Source organism: Marmota monax, unplaced genomic scaffold (genome assembly GCF_021218885.2).
Source record: "Marmota monax isolate L192 unplaced genomic scaffold, Marmota_monax_Labrador192_F-V1.1 WCK01_AAM20220418_F8-fsc00011, whole genome shotgun sequence".
In the NCBI taxonomy this organism is placed as follows: domain Eukaryota; kingdom Metazoa; phylum Chordata; class Mammalia; order Rodentia; family Sciuridae; genus Marmota; species Marmota monax.
This window is the reverse complement of record NW_026693082.1, coordinates 20,522,834-20,535,393: the sequence shown is the minus strand read 5'-3', so window position 1 is coordinate 20,535,393 and position 12,560 is coordinate 20,522,834.

Here is a 12,560-nt window from a genome sequence, read left to right as displayed (position 1 = left end):
CAGGACAGGGGCAGGCCCTCAAACCCACAGTGGGTTCCCTAAACTCAAAAACAATGAGTGTGTTTGAATTCCTCTTTTGAAAATGGTGAAAGAGATGAGACTCCTGCCTTTATTTTATTGACACACGTAAGTATGGAAACCTAGAAGAGAAAGCAGGAGAAGTTGGGCTGGAAACTCTTAGGACTCATGAGGACCACCTGAGGGGTCATGGGTCTTACAAAAGGTATCTGTCCAAACTATGCCCATGACGAACAGTTAGGGTATCCATTCAGGCTGGTATAACAAAATATTGTAGACAGGGTAGCTTATAAATACCCTTCATTTCTCACGGTTCTAGATGCTGGGAAGTCCAAGATCAAGGTACCCATAGATCTGGAGTCTGATGAGGATGTGTTTCCTAGTTCATACATGGCACCCTATAGCTCTGTTTATATGTGGAGGGAAAAAAGGAGCAAGGCAGGTCTTTGGGAGTATTTTCAAAAGGCTACTAATCACATAATCACATCCCAGTGGTTCCATCTGCTAAAATCATATGGATTGTGGAAAGTGGAGGGCATCTTATATAACCTCTTATTTGAACAAGAAAGGAAGTGGGTCTCAGAGAAGTCGAACAATTTGCCTAAGACGGTTCATTTGCTGAAGTGGCAAGGGCAGGATTTGAACTTGGACCTGTTGGACTCTAAACATGTGCTCTTGACTGAACTCTGGCAACCAGAGCAGGGAAACACTTCCATTGGGTTCTGAAGGCTAAGTGGAAATTTTTCAGGAAGGAGAGAAGGGAGGAAGTGGAGTCAGTGTACTAGGCAGAGGGAGCACAGAGAGAGCAGAGCTGAGAGGGTGAGAGAGCCTGATGTGTCCAGGCAGCAGCAAAGGCCACTCAGGGTGGCTAGTTGATTCCACAGAACACTTTCTCCCCTCCAAGCAAGTGAGCTTTCTTCCATCCAGCATTCCTTCCTGTCAGTCTTCATCTCAATAATTCTCCTTATTCTTCAAAATATATTTCAAGTCAATTCTCCCAGGAAGTGCTGCCATCGGGAGGAAACACCAGGAACACCCAGATGGAGGGTCCTACTGTCATGTAACTAATCTGTCAAGGTCATGAAAGAAAGGAAAACTGAGGGATTGACCTGAATAAAAGGAGTCTAATGGGACATGATGAATGAAGTGTTTGATTCTGAATTAGAACATGAATGACAAATTTTGTATACGGTCTATAGATTTTTTTCCTAAAGATTATACCATTGAATCCGTGTTATTTTGTTGATTTTGATCACTGAACTCTGATTTATAAAGAATGTCTTTGTTTTTCAGAAATTCCCACCAAAATATTTGGAAGTTTCATTGCTGTAACTTACTCACAAATATACACACTGGCTCATCTTAAGTATTTTTAGTCTCCAGAGGAAAGAGTGAGTTTCTAGTGCTTTCATATTTAAAAAAAAAAAAAGTCTACATGACTGTCCCCACCTTTCAGTTGCTTCAAGGAAAGGGGATGAGGGATACTACTGCCTTAGCTCTTCCACTGGGTATGCATTCTGGTCCAGTCTTATGGACCTCCTGCTTCTTGGGCAGTTTATACCTTTATTGACCCTAAGTCCTGCTGCCTTCTGTATTGGTCCATGTGTGATTCCCCCAGTCCCCACCCCTGGCCTTCCCCAGCCCCTCTATGCTTCAAGATATTTTGGTCTGAACTCCTATTATTCACCACTTCCATCTTTTGGTCACTGAAGTCTCAGAGAAGAGGCATAGGTTGGCTCATCTTTCTCCCTAGGAGATGAGCCACAGTTCGCTAGCCAGTGTAAGGATTGTTTATTCTGGGATCAGTTGTGGCTGGATTTGATCATTTTCAGAGGCTCTTCCAACTCTCAAAATCATGGTATTTCAGGAACTTGTGAGAAATCAGACTAGGGACAGATACAGGCAAAGCTGCCTGCTCTTTCAAATACCTCTGGAAATGTTCTGAGGCAAAGCTATGTCACCAGTGCCCCCTGGTGGGCAGATCTGACACCTGCAGCAACCCCAGCGCCTTGAAATTACTATCACAACCACCCTTACATACTAATTTCACTGAGGGTTAAGGGTCCACTGCTGAACTACAGAAGTCACACGTATTAGCTCATTTAATCTAAACAATAACCATATGTGATAGGTGGTGATGTTATTACACTTTATAACTGAGGTCACTGAGGAACCAGAGGCTGACTGTGGAGACACACAGTTAATGGATCCCAGAAAGAGACCAAACTCAGTCATGAGATTTGGAATTACTGTCAGTTCTGGGCAGTATTTGCCTCATTGGAAAAAACACATTTAAAAAAATTGTTAAAATGGAAACAACTTTGGAGATTATCTCATCATTGCTTCCCAAATAGCTATCAGAGGCAAGTCTACATGGTGATACCAAGATCAAGAAGTATGTGTTGGTGGAGGGCAGGGAAGGAACTCCATGACCAAATAAGTTAGAGAAACACTGGGTTAAAGAAAATTCACTGTGATACTTCTCCATGTCTTCATAATGCTAGTATGAATTGAGAAAGAAATGAAGAATGCAAATATGTGAGAGGCCATTGGCCTGAGGCTGTCTTCATGCTTTGAGTTCCTACATAACAATCTGCAACCCAAAACCTAAGGAGCTTAGGTCAATCACAGGCAATCAACAACTAAATAAGGCAAACATGGAGCTGAAACCAATCAGGGACTTCTGTACTTTGTTTTTATGTTTAGCCTATAAAAAGCTTGCTGCTATGCACCCTTATGCAGTTCTCTAAACCTCTTTTGGTTCTGAGTGCTACCTGACTCATGACTTGCTCTTTGTTCAAATAAAGTCTGTTAAATGCTATTTCTCTGAAGTTTTAACAGTTCTGTTTAACCCAAACTCATTAGGTAAAGGTTTTTCACTAGACCTTAGTTCTCAGCACTGCAACACTGTGAGCCAGACAATTCTCTGTTGCGGGGACTGTCCTGAGCATTGAGCATGCACCCCCAGCACCAGCCTCTACCCATACGTGCTAACACCAGCCTCTGGTTGGAAAACCCTGCTCTGACCATAGAACTCTTCTCTTTAGGAAATAACTCACCAGGGAACTTACTTCTGGATTCACTAATTTGGTTTATTTGACTTTATAGGTGAGGAAATGAAAGCACAGGGAGGTTAAGTGACTTGCTTACTTCAGGCATATAACTTGAATGATGTATGTAAGAGTCATGTTGTCCAGATAAACTCTACCCTTTGGCCTACAATTGTATCCTAGCTTTTTGTGGCAGTGTGTGTGTGGGGGGACAAATTTGGAGACAGCCCTCATTTAGCTCCATGAAGCCAAGTCTCTGTCATTTGCTCTTCACAAATATTCAAACACTTTTTCTTCTTTTTCCTTTTCTCTTTCTTCTCCTCTCCTCTCTCCTGTTGATACTTATAGCTGACACTTGATCAGGTCCAACTGTAATGAATTTCTGTTTTCAAATCAAAGCAAGGAAGAGGCTAAATTTAGAAAGAGCTCTTTTTCTTGTGGATTTTTCCAACAACACTAGCACTTGGAACTAAGATTGACCTCTCACATCTCTTCCCTGAAGAGCTCCTGGAATGGAGACAGATTTCTACTGAGGCTGATTTGAATTTTAACACAGGCTCAGGGATATAGATGGCAGGAAGTCAGATGACAATCTTACAGAGCACATGCTGTGTTTTCTAAGAGTGCTCTAAAAGAAGATATAGAAGCTGGGCGCAGTGGTGCACACCTATAATCCCAAAGGCTCCTGAGACTGAGGCAGGAGGATCGAAAGTTCAAAGCCAGCCTCAGCAAAAGCAAGGTTCTAAGCAACTCAGTGAGACCCTGTCTCTAAGTAAAATACAAAATAGGGCTGGGGTGTGGCTCAGTGGTCTAGTGCCCCTGAGTTCAATCCCTAGTACCAGAGAGAGAGAGAGAGAGAGAGAGAGAGAGAACATTTCCATAAAATTGTTTATTAAGAGAAGCATCTTGGCTTGAATCCCTAACACCAACCATTGCTGGACATTAAGCAGTTTAATTTTTTGTAATTATTCATAATTTGCTAGGTGTAATATGCACTGGGGCCTAGGAAAAATAAATGTGAGGAAAACATGCTCATTTAAATATTGTATTCAAATACTTTAAAAACCTTGTAAAAGAGAAGAAGACAATTGCAGAAGTAATTTGAGGTAGGTTATGATAACCACCACAAACATACTATGGGCTGGAGCCAAGAGGTGGGGGAGGGGATGACAATGGACGACAATGACCAGGAGGACATATCCACTTGGAGGAAGGGTGAGGTAGAGGAGGTGGCATTTGGACCTGAGACTGGGTGACTGTGATTGGCAGAGAGAAGAAGGAGGGGGTGGCAGAAGGGAGTGTACCACAGATGGGATCTATCTGGACGAAAGTGCAGGGGAGGGACAGGCTGGGCTGTGCTGGGGAGCAGGGAACAAAGGAGAGCTCTGGCAGGCTGGGGTGTTTATGGGAACTGAATGCCAGAAGGAGCAGTTCCCATTGACAACACCTTATTTTCTGAAGGTTTTTGATCAAGAGGGACATGTTCAGAGCTACTATCTATGATGATTGAATTTAGCAGTTTATGTAGAATAGGTGAGAGGAGGAAGACTTCCCTGGTTAGTCAAGGGTTAGGTAGTTAATGTTCAGGGTCAACTACTTTTCTCTTTATTCTAGAATACTAGGTTGAGCATCCTGAATCTAAAAATATAAAATATGAAGTTCTCCAAAATCTGAATTTTTTTAGCACCAACATGACCTTCCCACAAGTAGAAAATTTTACTTTGGACCTCTTACAGTGGGTCACAGTCACAACTCAGGTGCACTAAAAATACTGTATAAAATTGCCTTCAGGCTGTGTGCAAGGTGTATACGAAGCATAAATTTCTTGTTTAGACTTGGGCCCTATCCCCAAGGTATTTTATCATGTATATGCAAATATTCCAAAATTCAAAATCCTGAACACTTCTGGTCCCAAGTATTTCAGCTAAAGGATATTCAATCTATCATAAGATACAAAAGAATAAGTGGATTCTTGTTTTAAAGTGATACTCATATATTCTTCATTTCTTGTAAAATAGTTTTATTTTGTATGTGTTTCTTGGTGGATATTTTGAACACAGTAGATTTTTTTCATTAATATTTTGAAAATTGCTAATTTTATGGCATTGTTAATATTTGATCATGGTTATCATTTTTCCTTTCACTGTATAATTTCCAGGGATTCATTGTTGAGGGGGGAATGTACCTCTAACTTTATAATGTCTTTTAGTGGTGATTACTTTACTTGCAGAATTTATTTATAGTATCAAGACATATCAAACCACAGAATTTTATTTTTATTAATTTTTGTGGTGTTTGGGATTGAACACAGAGACTTGCACTGCTAGGCAAACATTATATCACTGAGCAAAATCCCCAGACCTAAACCACAGAATTTTGGAACTGGAAGAAAATATACCCAAAGTCTTATGCCCACATTTGTTTCCATATCTCAGAAGGATAACATCCTACCACTGGTGGGAGCTCACACATTAGAGACAAATGAAAATTATCATCACAACAAGTGTCATTCATTCCATTATAAAAATTAGCTGGGAGAGGAAGGAATCTAGGTCCTAATTAAGTCTTAATCTAAGTCCTGATATTCATTCTAATCTATGCAAGTTATGAATAAAATATTAGTTTACCCCAGGAGGATTATTACACATACTTAACAAGTTCCTAAATTTTAAAATTTAGTTCAATGGCACTTTTGTGCATTTTAAAATTAGTTCCCTATACTCTATAATCTTTCTCCCACTTGTTGCACAGATTTATTTTCATAAATAATACCACACATTGATGTACTTACTACTTTATAGTTCATGAAGCACTTAAACATGTGTTATCTCATTTGCTTCATAACTGTCCTGAGGGGTTGTGCTATGGTTACTTTCATTTTAAAATGGGGAAATGGAGCGTCTCAGGGGTTAAACCATTCACTGAAGCCACAAGACAGAACTGTGAACCAAACTCAGTTCTGAACACTGGTTCACACCTGTTCATTCCATAGCCACAAACTAACCAGTATAGAAAAATAAAGAGGGTAAGCCAGATTGATCTCTGGGTTCTTTCCTAAGTGAGGCAATAGTAATAAGTATTTATAGAAACAAAAAGATTCAGCCTTCTAGAAAACACCAAAGAATGTCCCAGCTTTTACCATCTCTCTGTGGGACCCCTGAAAAGCTTTAGGGAATCAAATTAATCATGCATTCATTTATTGATTCACAGATGCACTAAGACTTCATTGAGCACCAACCAACTGGGCATCAGTCAGTGGCTGGGGTACAAAACACAGTAGGACATTAATTCTGCTCTTGGGAAGCCTGCCCTTCTGGCAAGCATCAAAATGAGAGATCACAGTGTGATCAGGGTTGCCAAGCAGGGAGGGAGTTGCTCTGCTGGGACAGGCTGGAGCCTCAAAGGACCTAGAGAGACACCAGCCCTCAGATGTGTAGGAGGAGACACAGACTGGGTGCAGGCTTTCCCACAGAGGACAGCGTGCTGTAAGTGAAGGAGTGCTGGGCCCAAGAGTTCACACTTAAGGGCTGTGTCATTCTTAGAACCATAGAATTTTGCTTTCTTGCTCATAAAATGCAAAAGAAATAAAAACACTCTGAGCCAAATTAGATTTTTTTCTCCAGTAGTTAATACAGTTCTGTTGTTGATTATGGTGACTTGAGCAGCATATAAATACGTGTATTTGATATAATCTGGGGAGAGAAATATAATTTTCATCCCCTATAACTTCAAAATAATTTGAAATATTTATGTTTCTTACTCTTCCTTTATTTCCTCCTTTTACTTCCCTTCGACTTCAGCAGATTCTATTTTAAAAATTATATTAGGTAGAAAGCAGAGGTGGCCTGCTCATCTTTTTGGGTTTCGTATTCTAAACCAGAGTTAGAAAACTTTTTCTGTACAGGACCAGATAGTAAATATTTTATTTAGACTTTGTGGGCCATATGGATCTTTGTTGAAATGAACTCAGCATCACCACTGTCATGCAGAAGCAACCATAGAAAATATTAGGAGTGTGGCTGTCTTTCAATAAAACTTCATTCATTAACACTGAATTTCATATCATTTTCACATGTCTCTTAATACAGTTCTTTTTTTATTATTTTCAACTGTTGGAGATTTGAAAAAAATTTTTTTTTAATGGTTTGTGGGACCTACAAAAACAGGTGGCAGTATTTGCCAGTTTCTATTTTAAATATTTACCATGTTTAGGAAAACCTATGAGAGTTTGCAAAGCAAGGATGCAAATTCAGCAACAGAACAATTTTGAAAAAGTTTAGAAGAGAATGGGGCTTCATTTCTTGATCCTGTTCCCACCCTGGGCAAAGGAAAGAGATCTGTGGATTCTAGAGTACTTTGCCATCCCCCCAGCCTGGAAAATTCCACTATTGCTGTCAAATTTTCATATTCATGAGATTTCAGTCTTCTGTTGAAAATTAGAGGCTAAGGCTAAATTGGGTCAGTGGAGTCTGCTCCTGGGTGAGGCCCAACCTCTTGTTCACCTGAGACCCTCCTGGCATGGGTCCCCCATCTACATTGTCTACACACACTGGTGAATATTTGGTCTGAGCTTTACCAGGCAGAGAATTATCTGTATTCTTCTCTAAGGTACAACCTACAATAAAACTAGTCTTTTGGTCCTAGAGGAGCCATCTGATCAAAAGGAACACAAACATGAGCCTCTGAGAGACCTAGAAAGACAGATCAGCCTTGGGTACATGACTTAACTCTAACCTCAGAATGGGAACAGTAATACATACACCTAAACTGGTGGCTGTAATGATCATATGAGAAGCAGCTAGTGCCTACTAAGCAGTCGATAAAAGAAACAGGCTCCTAGGATGGAGAAGTTCTTCCTGGTGTATTTTTAATATTATGACTTGGTCTTCATTGTTATTTTCCATGGAAGGGCCTGAGGATCAGTTTACCATCTACTTTGTATCACAGAAAAAGAAATGAAGACCCAGAGAGCTGAAGTGACAACTCAAAGACATATATGAGTGTGGTACCAGGATGGGAATCTGGTTCTTTTAATTATTGGCTTGGGGAGATTTCTCTGGGCTCTGCTACCTCACTGAAAATTCTGAATTCTGTTCATAAAAACCTTTCTTTTGATCATGAAAATGTCTTCTAATAGAAAGAACATTGACCCATGACTTCTGGCCAGCCTACTGACTGTATTTTTAATTATAACTTCTAAATACAGTGAAATGACAAGAATTTGTCAGTAGCTGTTGAAGTTCTCAGACTGATTTGTCAGACTATTTCTGTTCTAAGCTCAATGACACCCTCCTGTGGTTAGCAGAAATAACAACTCCAGTCAAATGAACATGAAAAGTCTGCAGCAATTTAATACTTAAATAAAATGGGATAAATAAGTGCCAAATAACATAATAAAAGTCATTATATTATTTTAATCCACGGCCAATGCTTATAGGAAAATATTTGTTTCTCTCTGACCAAATCTTTAATGAGACTACTAGATTATAATGGATGCTTTCCTTAGGCTTCTTTCATAATACAACTATGTGTTAAGTGTAGAAAAATACTCAAGTAGTAGCTATATTATCTTAGATCTTTATGGGTTTTCTTTCAATATATATGAGTTTGAACAATAGGGCATTCTGGGACTCTGTGTGCCTCTAGAGTATGTAGGGATAAGAGTTCTTCCAGGGGATGGCTAACCTGCATCTTCTTCCAAGATGTCCTCTACCCCTTGGTAGGCTCATAACCCCACTGGTGGGAGTGCAAGTGTGAAGACACAGTAGAGAGAAGCGGATGAGTGGCACATGCATGGTCGGGGCTATGCACATCCATTCAAGTGGGTGGACTAACTTAGTCCACCCACTTAGTGAGTTGGATAAATGGAGTTAGAATGCTTCTTTTGTATTACCAGGTTGTCCTAAGTAATAGTCAATGCTAAACTGCCCCAAAGAAATGGTATAGATAGCACTACAGAATATTAGGATGAAAGTAATTGGATTTTCTTTTTGTGCCACAAATCAAGAAAATATTTAGAAATGATGGAGGTCTGTCAAAAAGACAAGGGAATTGGCCTAAAAAGACTCCCATTGGCTAAATCTGAAATAATTGGAGCCTCAAAACAAATAAGTTTGGCCATATACAAGAGCCTATTAAATGAAACAGAAACCCATGAGGTGATATTAATAAAAATAAGAAGGGAGGGAGATTCCTTACCTTAGAATGCCAACAAACAGATACAGAAGGCGAGTGTTGGGAACAGAGAAATCATCAGTGGCAACCATAGTAGTAATAAGTGATTCAAGCAAGAATCATCAATGAATAATAAAACTAATGGATGAAATGAAACAAGATATTTATATAGTTTTGTAATACATGCATAAGTTATAAAGGGATATAATAGTAATTTCACAGTGGAGAAATACAGAGTAGAAAACAACCAAATTTTCAAAGTTAACACTGCCAATAATGGGACAAATTGACATAATGTGTCACTTAGTAGAACACACTGAGAAGAACACAGCACTTCTGTGATATTCTTGCCAAAGATGCATAAACTGAATCTAAAGTGAGCAAACATCATCTGAGCCCAAATTGAAGGATGTTTTAGACAACAACTGGCCTAGACTCTTCAAAAATGTTCATGAATATGTTTACACATATATAAACATTTTCATATTCTCTCCATCCATCCATCCTTGAGATGGGCCTGGGTGAGAAGAGAGCTATGTTCAGAATCATGAGGCAGGTTCCCGTTTTACCTAGAGAGCAATCTGAGCCTTATTTCCACCATAAAGCCAGAGGTGTAGAGATATAAAGCTTGTTTTTAAACTTATAAATAATTTTGGGCTATAAAAAGGGAAATTAAGCCACAGTGATTGGCTCAGAGGTAGGCATGCAACCTGGCCAACCTACTAGAGCACTCTACTGAACTCACAGGGAGAGACAAGCCCCTTCTGTTGGGATTGCCAGTTATAAGCACTATGTACTGCCCATAGCTGCCAGGGACACTATGGCATTTGATGGAGAATTTTATTGTGAGCAGGAAGCCACCCCAGAAAAAAAGCAGAGCAGAGAGGAGAGAGAATAGGTATCATGACATGTGTTCAGCCCTTGGTTTGGTCTGTGCCTTAGGCCCTGGGACTTCTTGGTTCTGTGAGCCACTGTACTCCCTTTTGTAACTTAAATTACTGTGAGCTGAATTTTTGTCACTTCCAATGCTCCTGATAAACATCACTTTACATACCTATTGATTTCATAATAAATATGGAATTACAACATATTAACTATTGGAGAAACTTATTATTTTAACTAGTAGCCTACCCCTCAAATTCCATATTTATTCTCTGAAGTCATAAATGACACACAACCTGGCTGCATCATGAGTCAGGATGACAATCAGCACAAATGTCTTGTTCTAAGAGATCTACTACTAAAAAGAGTCCATGGTGAACAGATGCAAAGAAAACAGGACTAGGAACTGGCAACTTTCAGAAGTATTTTTTAAGTCAAAATAAATTTGAGGCCTATTGGGTTAAACAAAATTAAAGAGACTTCTTTACAGTGAGCATTCTCAAAATCAGATATTTACCAGTCATAATTACATCTCTAAGAGGCTACTAAGTTTAACAGTGTTTCCTAACAGCATAAACATGGATTCTTATGAAGAATGCGACTGAGAACATACCAGGCTCTATGTATTTCTAAAAACAGCATATTTTGTCTGGTGCTGAGCATTTTGCCTGCTCTCTCTTCTCCTTGGCATCTGATCATTTTCTCTGTGGTAAGGATCTTCACAACTCTCTCACTTGCTTGCAGCTCTAGTTCCTTATTTCAATTACCAGCTGAACTCTGTCATTAGACTATCCACCATTATCTCAAACTCAGTGTATTCACTGAGCCCTGTTTCCTCTCCAGCATTCCCAATTCCTTCCATATTCTGTTATTTGCCAAACACCCAAACTAGAAACGTCCATAGTATCTGCCTCCGTGACCCACACTCAGCCAGTCTCCATCAGTCACACCCAGTCATTATCTCAGCTTCACAGTTGCCCTACTTCACTGGGGGGTCTTTTCCCCACTATCCACCTCTCTCTCTCTTTTTTTTTAATATAGAGAAATGAACATGCTTTTTTTTTAATCTAGAGATTCCTGTTAATGGAAACAGTTTAAAGAAATGTTAAAATATCATTTTTTTTTCATTCAATAAATACATGTTAGACACCTAGCATAGACAACACAGTGAACTATATGCTTGGGCTTATAAAAATAAGTCTTTAATGGATTTATAATCTGGAAGACATCAGTATACAAAAGTAATATTGAGCAGAAGAAATGAAGTACTACAGCAGATGTTCAAAGTATAATTTAAGCTGGGAGCAAGGAATAATGAATTCTTATTAGGAAAATCTTGGAATGACTACCACCTCTCTTAAGTCCACCTTCCTAATACAGCCTCAGCATCAAACCTTTCCTATGCAATGAGCTTCAGCAACTCCCAGTCTTAGGGAACGTGAAGACCTCACTGGGCTTTCACACAGTCTGTTTTCTCCTCTGCCTGAGGCTCCTTATTGAGCTACTGCCAAAAGAGACCTTTGCTTTGGTCAGGTTCCTCTTACAATAGACTAAAGGATGCACTGAGGACAGACCAGGATTGCCTGGAAGGGGACCTTCCTCTGCTTTTATAAATGCCCTGTGTCAGCAATTCTGTGCTGAAGCTAAGTGATACCCAATTTTCTTGAATCTCCCAGCCTTTGTTTCTAGTGCTCAGACCCAGAACTCACCCCCACCTCTGCTCTAGCATGAGCTCAGCTACCTCCTTGGGATGGTTGGTGTTGAGCTTGGATTTGCCCTTGGGGCTTTGTGCTTAGCAGGATGTACTCACTGCTCCTGTGGCAACTGCTCCCAGGTCATCACTGTATTTGTGGTGATCCAAGCTGTGGTACAAGTCTTCCTCTTATTAGGAAGACAAACCATGCTCATTCTTTTAGGTATGTTTGTAGTCGTGTTTTTTGGAATGCAATGCTGGAATGCCTCTCCCTCATCTTTTAACTATCTAAGTACATCCATTTAAAAAGCACAGCCTAAGCTTCAACTCCTTGGCTTATAAAATTCATCAGCACAGACACCTCTCTTGTGAAACACTACAGTACAAGGGCCCAAATCCCCTCATTTAACATTGAACTATACATTGTTTGGCACTTGCTGCTACTTTACAATTTTCAGTTTTGTCTCCCCAAGTATATAGTCTAAGCTCCCCAAGAATAAAAACCATGATGGGTATTCTGGTATTTCCCTGTAGGGCCTACCTTGGCAGGTCCACAGTAAGTGCTGCACCAGAACAAGCTGGCTAATGATTTTCAAAGGACTCAAATATCTACTGTTTGTCCAGAACCTCTTGAATTCAATAGATGACAACTTGCCAATGACACAGCTTGGATCACCATCATCTTCCTAGGAAATTGTGGTTCATAACCTTATTGGAGCCAGGCCTAGATTATAAACACTGTT